At 32.5% G+C, this 13,987-nt stretch overlaps 1 non-coding gene across 1 annotated transcript; it reads right to left on the bottom strand.

Annotated features, from left to right (window-relative positions):
- Nucleotides 1-4,303: 4,303 nt before the first annotated feature.
- Trnar-acg (transfer RNA arginine (anticodon ACG)) lies at nucleotides 4,304-4,376 on the bottom strand. Its single transcript has one exon. It is a non-coding gene; the product is annotated as a tRNA-Arg (tRNA).
- Nucleotides 4,377-13,987: the final 9,611 nt, after the last annotated feature.

Consider the following 13,987-nt stretch of genomic DNA (forward strand, 5'->3'; position numbering starts at 1 on the left):
GTTTTTAACTCTTTTTTCAAGATGTCTTTTAACATGTTTTATTAATCATTTGTTCATATATATATATATATATATATATATATATATATATATATATATATATATATATATATATATATACTACACAATACTCGCCTGTGTCAGTTTCTTTTTCTTTTTCTTTTTTTTAGGGGATTTTAATTACGTTTAATACCGGCCAACGCCGGATACATCTTTTAGTATATATGTGTTCTTGTATATATATGTATTAGACGTTCTCAATAAATAAAAAGATGTAATTTGATCATATTTATTATGACGTTTTCCCGAAAAGCTACGAAATTATCGCGCTCTGCCAGCTGTCATTTTATTGTTGTATTTCTGCTGACATTGTAAATATAACGTAAGTAGCTACTTCCGCCAAACTGAAACCATTAGATTAGCTGCCATTATTGAATCACTTCTGATAATATTTGAGACGCAAACGAGGCCGAAAGTAACGGAGTTTTTGCTTCCCAGAAGACCACAGTCGATACGATCAATCATAACCAGGGGACAACTTGAATAGAAGACGTTGTCTCAATTTACGAAAGGTCGAAGATGAAGTTCGTTACGCGACCAATTGATTCATTGTTGAAGTGTGGTACACTTAAGTCTAAGAAAAATGGCGCCTTTCAATTGCTAAGAGTGTGACGTTTTTATTCTCGTTTGTCAGGAGTAAACTAATTTTAAATGCACAGTTATACATAGAGCTTGATCTTACAATTACGTTAAAAGCATGACTATATATATATATATATATATATATATATATATATATATATATATATATATATATATATATACTTAGTAAGTTATGAAATGTATATGGCAATTAAGCTACACAGAATATTCCGCTTAAGCCTGATGAATCATAGCGTGGATGAAACGCGGAATATTCTGTGTAGCTTAATTGTCATATATATATATTATTACTTACTACCTAGGTATTTAGCAATGTTGAAGCTAATACTTAAAGTTTACGCATAAATTTATACTTTCATATATTAAGTAATTAAATTAAGTAACCATATATATATATATATGTATATATATATATATATATCTGTTCCGTCTGCCTGCTTCCCTCCGGACTACAACTTGAATGTCTTCAAGTCCAATGTTAACAAATTCCTAATGAACCGCCCCCTTAAGTAAATACTTCAGCAAATCTCCTCACTAACTTAATATACTTGCAATAACCCTTATCCCTGAGTGGCTTCCGGGCCTTGATAAGTGGTGATAACTGTGTAAAAAAAAATATATATATATGAACAAATGATTAATAAAACATGTTAAAATACATCTTGAAAAAGAGTTAAAAACATATTTAATTTTAAAAAAGGAAGCACAAGATAAGTGGATAGTCCTTAATCCGCGGATTTTCGAAGAAATAATCTCCTTCTCATAAGAGGGCAGGAATTAGAAAAATGCAGGATCGGATTTGGCATATAAAAGTATTTAATGAAACTACAAGTAAGTCAAAGATCTTACTTGGTTAAAAAAAAGGGTGAGGCAAGGGGAATAGGAGGTAAAAGAAAAATGATAAAAAGAATTCACATGAATGGATAGTCCGGTGAAGGGTAAAAAATGCAAGAATGGTAAAATCCAAAACGGTCGAATTTAAAATTTCCAATCCAATGGGTAAATTTTGCTAATTCCTGCCCTCTGATGAGAAGGAGTGAATTTCTTCGAAACTCCGCGGATTAAGGACTAATCCACTTATCTTGTGCTTCCTTTTTTAAAATTAAATATGTTTTTAACTCTTTTTCAAGATGTCTTTTAACATGTTTTATTAATCATTTGTTAATATTATAAGCTCTATTTCCTTTTCGGTTTTATTGAGCTTTTATATCTGGTTGAGATTACTTTACTTGTAAATATTAACTCTTTAATATTTATAATATATTTGAAGTTTACCATTTTGATCACCTTGGTAAACTTCTTGTAATTTTTATTTTATATATATATATATATATATATATATATATATATATATATATATACTTATATATATTTATGTGTGTGTGTGTGTGTGCAGGTGTGTGTTAGTGTTTTTACGATTCATCAGAATTGGAATCGGGAATTGGAAAAATCGGATCTTCTTGGGATATCGGAATTGGTATCGAAATCAGAAAAATTGGAGCCGATTTTCCGATGCCAAAACCGATTCCTATATTATTTTTTTAATTTTATTTTCGTTAAGGAAACATCTTCTGTTGTTTGTATGAATAACAAAATAATAAATATTTATTGATTTAAACTTCTAAGAAAACTAAAATCTCCAGGTCATCGCCTCACAAATGTGGTTTTACGTTAGAGAAAATATAGGCCAATTTATGATGCGTTCCTCTAATAATCAGGGCAAAATAACACTTTTATAGTTAAATATTCAGAGATTTATCAAGAATTGGAATCGGTAATTGTATCGGAATCGGAAAAAATATTGGGATCGTCCTATCACTAATATATTATTCATACAAACAACAGAAGATATTTCTTCAACGAAAAAAAAATAAATAATTAAAGAATCCGTTTTATCATCGGAAAATAGGCTCCAGTTTTTCTGATTTCGATACAAATTCCGATACCCCAAAAAGCTCCCATTTTTGCCTATTCCGATTCTGATGAATCGTCAAAACACACACACACACACACACACACACACACACACATATATATATATATATACATGCGTGTGTATGTGTGTGTGTTTGTATACGTTTATTAAATAAATATACCATTCTTTATTTACCAATATATAGTTTTTCTGACTTCATTTTCCAATCTTATTGTTTCTTATATAAGTTCCAATGAAATATGTTGAGCTTTATATTATCCCGATAAGTCTTTTCTTATAGAATTGAATTTACTTTATGCTCCTTGCTCTTTACTCCCGCTCCATTTCCCTCTCTCTCACTCTCTCTCTCTCTCTCTCTCTCTCTCTCTCTCTCGATGTATTCGGTGGTTTTTAACAGTATTTTGTATAGTTTTTTAGTTTTAACTCATTTTCCCAAACCTAATGTGTTTAACACAGTCTGCCGCCATTTGTAATTTTCAAATATAGCAGTAAACGCTGTTTTCGAGCCGAATAAACATTTTACATAAAAAAAACAAGTATATATATATATATATATATATATATATATATATATATATATATATATATATATATATAAGCAGGCTGCCCAGTGTGTCCCGGTCGTAAAATACGCATGAATATTATATTTGAATTAATGCAAAATTCTTCATAGGTATTGAACGTAACGTTAAATTGGACTTATATAAAATATAATATAAAATAAAAAATAAAAAATAATATAAAATATAATATAAAATAAAAAATAACAAATAATATAAAATATAATATAAAATAAAAAATAACAAATAATATAAAATATAATATAAAATAAAAAATAACAAATAATATAAAATATAATATAAAATAAAAAATAACAAATAATATAAAATATAATATAAAATAAAAAATAACAAATAATATAAAATATAATATAAAATAAAAAATAACAAATAATATAAAATATAATATAAAATAAAAAATAACAAATAATATAAAATATAATATAAAATAAAAAATAACAAATAATATAAAATATAATATAAAATAAAAAATAAAAAATAATATAAAATATAATATAAAATAAAAAATAACAAATAATATAAAATATAATATAAAATAAAAAATAACAAATAATATAAAATATAATATAAAATAAAAAATAAAAAATAATATAAAATATAATATAAAATAAAAAATAAAAAATAATATAAAATATAATATAAAATAAAAAATAACAAATAATATAAAATATAATATAAAATAAAAAATAACAAATAATATAAAATATAATATAAAATAAAAAATAAAAAATAATATAAAATATAATATAAAATAAAAAATAAAAAATAATATAAAATATAATATAAAATAAAAAATAAAAAATAAGGAAAAGAAACTGATACAGTATTATGCTTGTTCTTAACCGTTCACATCTTATCAATAAAACAAAATGCTCGAGTTGAGATCGAAACAAAACTCTAAAAACAGGGAGTAAAGTACGTTTACTATTTGGCCAGTTTGATACGTTTTTTTTTTTTTAAACATTGATTCGAAATTTGTATTTATTACTAGCGATTGAGTCAAACACAAAATCGAGTACACTCAACATCGTCTAAACAAAAACAAAATCACTGAAAAAACAAAAATACCCTAAGGGTAAGGATAATGAGTAAACGTTGGATAAAATGATGGTTAAAGTGATTACGAACTTGCCAGGATTCGAACCTGGAATCTTCTGATCCGTAGTCAGACGCGTTATCCATTGCGCCACAAGTCCTGTCCGTAAGCCGAAAGATGTTACCGCGACTATATACAGACAGTGCTAGACTCCATTGACATGGACAGGTAACTTTTCGACAATTGCACAAAATAGACCAAAACCCCTTATTTCGGGCTTTTTGTGTGTCGGCGTTATTCATTACGAACCATATATAGCTAAGGACAATCTAGGGCCTCACACCTTTCAGGGGGGAAAAAATTCAATTCAGTGCATACGTTCGGAAGTTTTATTGATATATATACACACATAAATAAATATTTAGAATTTTATTAATAGAATCGATAAGCAGAAATACTGTAGGCATTAAACGTAACGTTAAATTCTTTTTTAAAAAAAGACAAAAAAAAAAACGGACAGAAACAGAAACACGTGCATGGGAGTATGTTTTTTGTGTTGTTATCTCCGAAGAGTTTATTTGAAAGTAAATTTTGTAAAAAAATCCGAACTACGATCGACACGGAAACCTAAAGACAATGAATAAAATACGATAACCATTACACCAGCCTTACTTGACTGTCGAAGAATGTTCTGAAACCAACTCAATCTTAACAAATCAAAGAAGTCATCCATCATGACTGCATGTGCATAGACGTGACACAGATAAACACTCGGTTGCCTTCCACGTACCATTTTTTCAATTTTAACTTCTTAGCTCCCATTTTTATGTCGTCAAGTCCAATGTAAACAAATTCCTGATGAACCGCCCCCTTAAGAAGACACTTTATTAAACCCCCACACTAACGTACTGTACTTGCAATAACCTTTGTCCCTGAGTGGCTTCCGGGTCCTTATAAGTGGTGACCACCGTGTAAAAAAGGGATTAAAACGTTTTCCTCGTGTTTGAGTATCCTATATATAAAGTTTAAGATATAAAAATATATGAACAAATATATAGGTTGAGATGTATCCTAACCAATACACATATTTTAATTTTTATAGAATACTAGTAGGCCACTCGGCGTTGCCAGGTCTGAAAATACACAAAAATATTATATTTAAATTCATAAAGAAACTGAGACATGTGCATGCGAGTATTATTGTTTTTCGAAACTGTATATTTCTTATAAGTAAAAAAAAATATATATTCCAGCTGAGATCAAAAGCAAAACCTAATGACGGTGACACAAGTACGATTGCCATTCAGCCAGCGTGACACGCTCTCGAAAAATGTGTTTTCCAACCGACTTTTTTAATATAATTAATCTGTCATGTTCCTCGATCGCGCATACGCAATCGTGAAAAAAGTTAACACACACCAAAAAAATCCGACAACTCCCACGCACTAACTTAAAAAAAAAAAAAGAGTTAACCGTTTAGAACGCTTTCTTTCGTATGAAAACCGATTAAAATATTTTCCACAAGTCTGAATATCTGATATGCCAAATTTCAACACTATAGATAAAAAAAAATCAGTGAGTATATAGGTTGAGAAGTGCCCGCACACACATTCTCTCTTTATATAATACTAGCATTTCAGTCCGATGTTGCCCGAGTATTTGGCAGTGTATGTTCAGCAAAAAAAAAAAAGATGTAGCAGGAAGGCAGGCTTGAAACTGTACCTTGAAGGAGGAAAAGACCAGGGAAAAAGACGCGACGTCTTTGCTGTTACGACCAACGCCAAGCCGGTAGTGACATAGGTTATAATTAAGGCTAAACAATCGAATAAAGGGGGTTATTATAGAAAATATCGTCGAATAAAGCAACCCCTCCCTGTAGAAAGTGCCCAGTTGAGAGTAAAGAAATAAATATTTTTAGCCAATTTTTGCATTTGTCGTCTAAAGGGTCGAACTTCAAAACGATACTTACCTTTTAAAAATCCTTCGCCTCTGTCGAAAATTTTAGGCAGGCATGCAAACATACATACATACATTCATATATTGGTAGCTCAAATTTTCGATCCAATCCGATGAAAAAGATTGCACTATCTCTGAATACCCTTTATGTAAAATTAAAATGTTTAGACCTGAAATTGCTGAGTCATTTGGTAGAGACCGTAGAGGTAATTTTTTTTTTAAATTGACCCTTATTATGACCCCTTTACATTTATTGTTTTGGGCTCAAGTAAAGTTATTAAGTTAGATCCATATCTAAAAATTCAAGTCTTTATATCCCAAATTGTCGGAAGAGTTTGGTTGAGTTCTCAAAAGTCAAATCGTTGAACTTTGACACCTTAACAGCCAAATTTCTGGCAGAAAACCGATCCCAAAGATTTTCCCAAATCTCACTACCCTGTAACTCATATGTCGAGTCTGTGGACTGAAAATTGACAGAGATATTGTGTAGGAAAATGTACACGGTCAGACAGACACACACACACACACAGACACTTTCACTTTTATAGATATACTAGTATTTCCGCCCGGCGTTGCCCGGCTGGTCGGATGTGTATGTTGAGCAAGCAAAGAAAAGTAGTGGTAGGATGGCAGGCTCGAAACTGTACCGCGAAAGAGGAAAAGAACAGAAAAAAAACCTGACGTTTTGGCTGTTACGATTACCGCTAAACCGGAAATGACGTAGGTTAAAATTAACGCTAGACAATCGAAAGGACAGCATGAATTAAAAAAATTTTAACGAAAAAAGGGACCACACCTGTAGAAAACTGTCAAGTTGACAGTAAAGATATTAATATTTTTAGCCATTTTGAAAGTAAAGATATTAATATTTTTAGCCATTTTGAAAGTAAAGATATTAATATTTTTAGCCATTTTGAAAGTAAAGATATTAATATTTTTAGCCATTTTGAAAGTAAAGATATTAATATTTTTAGCCAAGTTGAAAGTAAAGATATTAATATTTTTAGCCATTTTGAAAGTAAAGATATTAATATTTTTAGCCATTTTTTTTAAAATATTTTTCGTCTTAAAGGTCGAACTTCAAAACGATACTGATCTTTTATGGCCCTTTAACATTTATTGTTTTGGGTTCAAATCCAGTTATTAATCAAGATTCATGTCCAAAGAACCTATATCTAAAATTTCAAGTGTTTATACCGAAAAGAAGTTTGGTTGAGTTCTCAAAGATCACATCGTTGAACTTTGACGCCTTAACAACCAAATTTCTAGTCGAAAACCGATTACAAAGATTTTCCCAAATCTCACTATCCTGCATCTCAAATTTCGACACTGTGGACTGAAAATTGATTGAGATATTGCGCAGGGAAATGCACACAGAGAGACAGACACGTTCACTTTTATAGATAGATAGATAGATAGATAGATACGAAAACATAAGATAGATATATTAAAGTAGATATTATTAAACACAACAAAGATACTTTGTTTCACGGTTTATTTTTTCAATTTTCATATTAATGAAAGTTTCATCGAGTTATAGGAGGTTAAATTATATTTAAAAAAAAAAAGTCGATTAAAAATCAAAGTTTATAAATCAACGAATCCATAATCCAATATTAGGAAAAAGGTGCCATTTATGTCAGACATTTTACTACACGTTTGCTATTCCCGAACGCCATGGTATTAATAATTGGTTGCTGGGTTCTAATGTTGGATGCTTCGAGAATTTTGAATTATGGAACTTTCATTTACGATTTTGATGTAAGAATGCTTTTACAGAAAATCGAAAATATAAAAAAAACTCAGAAAGCAAAGTACCTCAATTACTGCCTGCTTGAATGAAAACTTCCTGCACACGCACACACACACACACACACACACACACACACACATATATATATATATATATATATATATATATATATATATATATATATATATATATATATATATACAGGGTTTCCACAAAGTCTGGCTACATTATGTGGAAACATCCTGTAGATTATGTAGTCAGACTTCGTGGGCACCCTGTATATATATATATATATATATATATATATATATATATATATATATATATATATATATATATGACATATAATGGTTTTATAGTTTGGTATATTTATATATATGATGGTTGTATAGTTTGGTTTCGTAGATGTAGATCCGCTGATATCAGGTATTTATTAAAGAGATGTCATTGGATGAGAGAGCAGACATATAGTCTGTTTATTATACAAAGATTGGTTACATATGTACATACATGTTCCAGTGGAATCTCAATTAAAAAATACTCACCTTTTCAGATCCAACAGTGACGCCCCTTTTTTTCTGTCTGATGATGTGGGTATGTCTAAATTGAGATTCCACTGAAACATGTGTGCAAATATGTAACTATGTATCTTTAAAACTTTTATATATATATATATATATATATATATATATATATATATATATATATATATATATATATATATATATGGCTACATAATTTACAGGATGCTTTGACAAAGTCTGGCAAATTTGACACCCCTAAGACAAAACTGCGAATAAAATATAAAAAACTCGTAATTTCTGTTTTTAAAGTGGGTTGTTTATTTTCTTTATGGAATATACTTCCAAAATAAACTATTAAAGTTGTTTCAAACATAATAAAAATATTATTTCTTATTTGTTAAAAAACCGTGTTGACAAATTATCTGCTCGCGGTGATTGAATACGCGGAGATTTTGTCTACACGGTCTTTTAACAAATAAAAAAATAATATTTTCATTATGTTTTAAATAACTGGAGGTTATGAGGCTTGTGTCGAGCAAAAAAAAAAAAAAAAAGAAAAAAGTGGTAGCATGAAGGCAGGCTCGAACCCGGAAGTGCCGTATGTTTAAATTAAGGCTGGACAATCGAAAAGAGGGGATGTCTTTCGAAAATATCGGCGAAAAAAGCGACTCCTCCCTGTAGAAAAGTGTCCATTTGTAGGGTAAAGAAAGTAATATTTTTAGCCAATTCTTCGGTATTTGTCGTCGCAATGGAGAAGCTTCGAAACGATCTTGTGAAAATCCGGCGCCTCGGTCGAAAGTTTTAGGCAGACATGCAAACATACATACATTTATATATTGGTAACACAATATTAGGAAAAGAGCGGCGTTCTCGCCAGACATTTTACTACGCTGTTGCTTTTCGCGAACGCAATGTTATTAATAGTAGGTTGTTTGGGTCTAATGTTGAATGCTTTGAGACTTTTTTACTATGGAACTTTCATTTTCGATTTTGATATAAAAAAAGATTATACAGAAAATCGAAAACATTAAAAAATCAGAAAGCACAGTATCTCCATTGTATTAAATACTGTCTGCTTGAATGAAAACTTCCTGCACGCACGCACACACACACACACTCACATACACACACACACACACACACACACACATATATATATCGTTTAAAAAATCACCAACAAAACCACGTAAATAGATAAACGATAAAAACTAAGTAGTAAATTGTCTATGACATCATAGCGTGATGGATTAAGATGCTGGATTGAAATACATAAGGTCCGGGGTTCGAGTCCTAGACAATAGTCAATCTACTCTGAAAAGGGGATGGACCCCGGAACACGGGTGTACGTAGATTTCTGTTTTTAAAAATAATAAATAAATATATAAATAATATATATATATATATATATATATATATATATATATATATATATATATATATATATATATATATATATATATATAAACTCGATGTAATCCACGGGTGTTTGCACAGAAACAAATATTTAATTTCAAGCATTAGAGCAGATTAGGAAAAAATTGCAAGGGAGGTAATCCATCAGACAAAGCCAAACTAATTCTACCCTTTGTGACCAAGACCGCCAACCCCCAATATTTGCTCCTGTATCAGAAAACACGCTATGTGATATACGTATATCTGTACGTGATGTTGCCAAGCTAATCAAAAACCTTGATTCCAGTAAAGCAACTGGCCCTGACAGTATTCCAATTATAGTACTCAAAAACTTCAACCTGAACTAGCGCCCATACTTAAAAAACTGCCATGGTTCTCTCCAGAATGTGCTTCTGCCATTGCGCACAGAAATCACTTTTTCCACTGTTTCCAACGTAATAGATGTATGAAAACTAAAGCCGCTTTCAGGACTGCCAGCAACAATTGTAAGAAAGTAATAAGGAACGCAAGAGAGTCGTATGCTCAATCTGTTAAGTCCAAAGTAGCTGAGCAGCGGCTTGGTTCCCACCAGTTTTGGCAAATAGCAAACAGAATCCTGAACAGAAGCGTGTGCTCCATCCCAACTATTATCAATGGACCTGAGGTAATCTCGTCAGCATCAGACAAAGCCAAACTCTTTGTCAAGAACTTCGCAGCTAATTCTACCCTTTGCGATCAAGGCTGCCAACCCTCAATATTTCTTCCTGTATCAGAAAACACGCTATGTGATATACGTATATCTGTACGTGATGTTGCCAAGCTAATCAAAAACCTTGATTCCAGTAAAGCAACTGGCCCTGACGGTATTCCAATTATAGTACTCAAAAAACTTCAACCTGAACTAGCCCCCATACTTACAAAACTGTTTAAACGTTATCTTAAGGAGAATAGTTTCCCATCTCCCTGGAAAATCTCATCAGTATGCCCTGTATTTAAGAATTCAGGTGATCGCTCATCCCCCTCTCAGTACAGGCCAATAAGTCTCCTCTGCGTCATGAGTAAGTTGCTAGAATCTGTGTTAAATACAGAAGTAATCAACAATCTCAACAAAAATAACCTTCTTAGTGACACTCAATATGGTTTCCGTTCTGCTAGATCTACAGCAGATGTCCTTACAGTTATATCGCATAGGATTAGCAAATCTCTCGACGGTGGCAATCTTTCTAGGGCAATTGCTCTTGACATATCTAAAGCCTTTGATAGGGTATGGCATAAATGTTTACTTAATAAGATCGCTAGCTATGGTATAGCTGGAAAAGTCTTCTCAATTATTAAATCATTTCTTTCTGATAGGTTAATAAGAGTAGTAGTTGAGGGGCAAAAATCAGAAGCTCACAGTATTAATGCCGGTGTCCCTCAGGGATCCATCCTGGGCCCAACTCTTTTCCTGATCTACATTAATGATCTTCCAAATCATATCCTTACATCATTTGTAGACATTTATGCTGACGACACTACCATTTATGGTACCACATCTAAGACAGTAAACGACCAAGTTCTCTCCAATTCTCTCTCCTCTGATCTTGAGCACGTAGTACAATGGGGAAAGGAGTGGCTGGTTACTTTTAATGCGTCTAAAACCAAGCTTCTCTCTTTACATCATCAACATTCTAATCCACATTTGTCATCAATTGAAATGAATGGCTCTCGTCTTCAGGAGGCCTCAAGTTTTGACAAGCTTCTGGGCTTGACCATTACTCCTGATCTTAAATGGAACACGTATATCAAATCTGTTGCCAAGGCCGCTGGAAAAATGGTGGGATCTTTCTATCGATCCGGTAGATATCTCACTGCTGATGCTGTTCTCTATCTATATAAGAGCCAGGTACGTCCAAGGATGGAATACTGTTGCCACATCTGGGCAGGAGCTGCTAGAAAGGACTTGTCCTGCCTTGATAGAGTTCAAAATAGACTTCGTAGCCTCGTAGGAGATGTCCTTTTCTCCTCCTTGCAACCTCTATCTCACAGAAGAGATGTTGCGAGTTTGTCTCTGATGTATCGTAATTTTCATGGAACTGTTCAACTGAGCTTCAATCTATGGCCCCCCCTCGCCAAACCTTCACAAGAAACACTCGTCTAGCTGAAAACACTATCAATAATTTCCCCCACTCTTTATCTGTGCCTAAACCTAAACGTAGATTCCATGAACAAAGCTTCTTTCTTAGAACTGCACGCCTGTGGAATTGTCTTCCGTTTTCCTGCTTTCCGGCTGACTACAATATGGTTGTGTTCAAGTCTAAAGTAAATAAGTTCTTGATGAGCCGTTCCATATAAGTTATTAAATTTACCAAATTTTCATTACTAATGATTACTATATTGTCCAATTTCTACTGTGCACTCTTTAACCCTATAACCTTGAGTTGCCTCTTGGCCTTGATAATGTGGCGATGCCTATGTAAAAAAAAACTCCTCAACATCTTTGTAATGCTTACATTGCAGTAATTGCAACAATTCATTGCAGTCATAGGAGATTACTTCGAAGGGAATTTTATGTGTGTGTTATGAATAAAAGTGCCTATAAGAGAAACTATTGAAACTTACTTTAAACGGAGTTTCTCGTATTCATTGACCGTCCTTATAGCTTATGCTTGTGAACTTTTGTTTCCGCGCTATTTTTGATAGTTTTTAAATGGTTAATTTTAAGCTTCACGATATTTAATTAAATAGTTAGGTGGAAGCGCAGGATAGTTACAAAACACCCTCCCCTTCCTATGTTAAGAATGGCTTTCAAAATTATAACGTTATTATTTCAGTATGATGGCGAATATGCACACATAATAAATAGTTCCTAATTTGTCTATGTAGGTAAGTCCTATACTTTTACTTTTTTAAAACCAATTTCGAAACGTATGGGATGTTTCAAGCTACTTTTGGACCATCTTGCATGAATCGAGGATCAGTTTTTAAGTGGCATAAGAGATTCAACGAAAGCAAGAAGTCGTGAGCACTAATGATATATGTAGAAGAAGTAAAGATATTAGAACATCAGAGTTGTTGGCCAAATAAGGAAGTTCATGGGTAAGGACCGTCGCGTGTCTATAGAGATAAATTGCACAGTGTGGTATAATTGTGGGAACTGTATACACAGTTATTTTGAAGATTCGGACATTTTGCGCGAATTTTTCCCAAGGGTGCTCAGAATAACAGACATTGTCATGACCTAGATCAGAATAAAGACAGTTCCTCATCCTCACTGTTACCCAGACCTTGCTCTCTGTGACTTTTTTAAGCTCAAGGAAAACAGAATAACAGACATTGTCATGACCTAGAAGCTGAGAAAATAAATAAGTAAATGAACAAAAGAACGGCAGAAAATAAACGGAATTAGAAAAAATATAGATAAAGAAAGAAAAAAGTGTTTTGGACAGAAAATGAGAACTAAATACAGTAAGGCCGATAAGGAAACTAAGAAACGGCCGTATGGATAAAGAAAGAAAAGATACGGAAGAAACAAAAGGCAGACAAAAAAACGCTGTAAAAATATAGAAAGCGAATTAAACAAAAGAAGAACGGAACAAAGTAAAGAAGTGTTAAATAATGAAAGAAGAAAACAGTAAAAGAAAAGAAAACGAAATGGAAACGACAAAGAGAGCAAAGCAAATAAAGTAAGGCTGGGAAAGGAAAGAAGGAACTCCAATCTCTGCCCTCCCCCCAAGCTTCTGGGTTTGACCTTTACTCCTGATCGGAAATGGAACACGTACATCAAGTGTGTTGCCAAGGTCGCTGGAAAAATGGTGGGATCCTTCTACCGCTACAGAAGATATCTCACTACTGATGCAATTCTCTATCTATGTAAAAGCCAAGTACGTCCAAGGATGGAATACTGCTGCCCAGGAGCTGCTAAAAACAACCTATCCTGCCTTGACAGAGTACAAAATAGACTTCGTGGCTTAGTGGGGGATGCCCTTTTCTCTACCCTGCAACCTCTTTCCCACAGAAGAGACGTTGCGAACCTATCCTTGTTTTATCGTTATTTCCATGGCAGGTGCTCGTCTGAACTCCAATCTCTGGTCCCCCCTCGCCAATCTTTCACGAAAAACACCCGTCTAGCTGAATCCACTGTAAACAAATTTCCCCCACTCTTTA

The sequence above is a fragment of the Euprymna scolopes genome, chromosome 22, assembly GCF_053919585.1.
Source record: "Euprymna scolopes isolate OS-2025 chromosome 22, ASM5391958v1, whole genome shotgun sequence".
In the NCBI taxonomy this organism is placed as follows: domain Eukaryota; kingdom Metazoa; phylum Mollusca; class Cephalopoda; order Sepiida; family Sepiolidae; genus Euprymna; species Euprymna scolopes.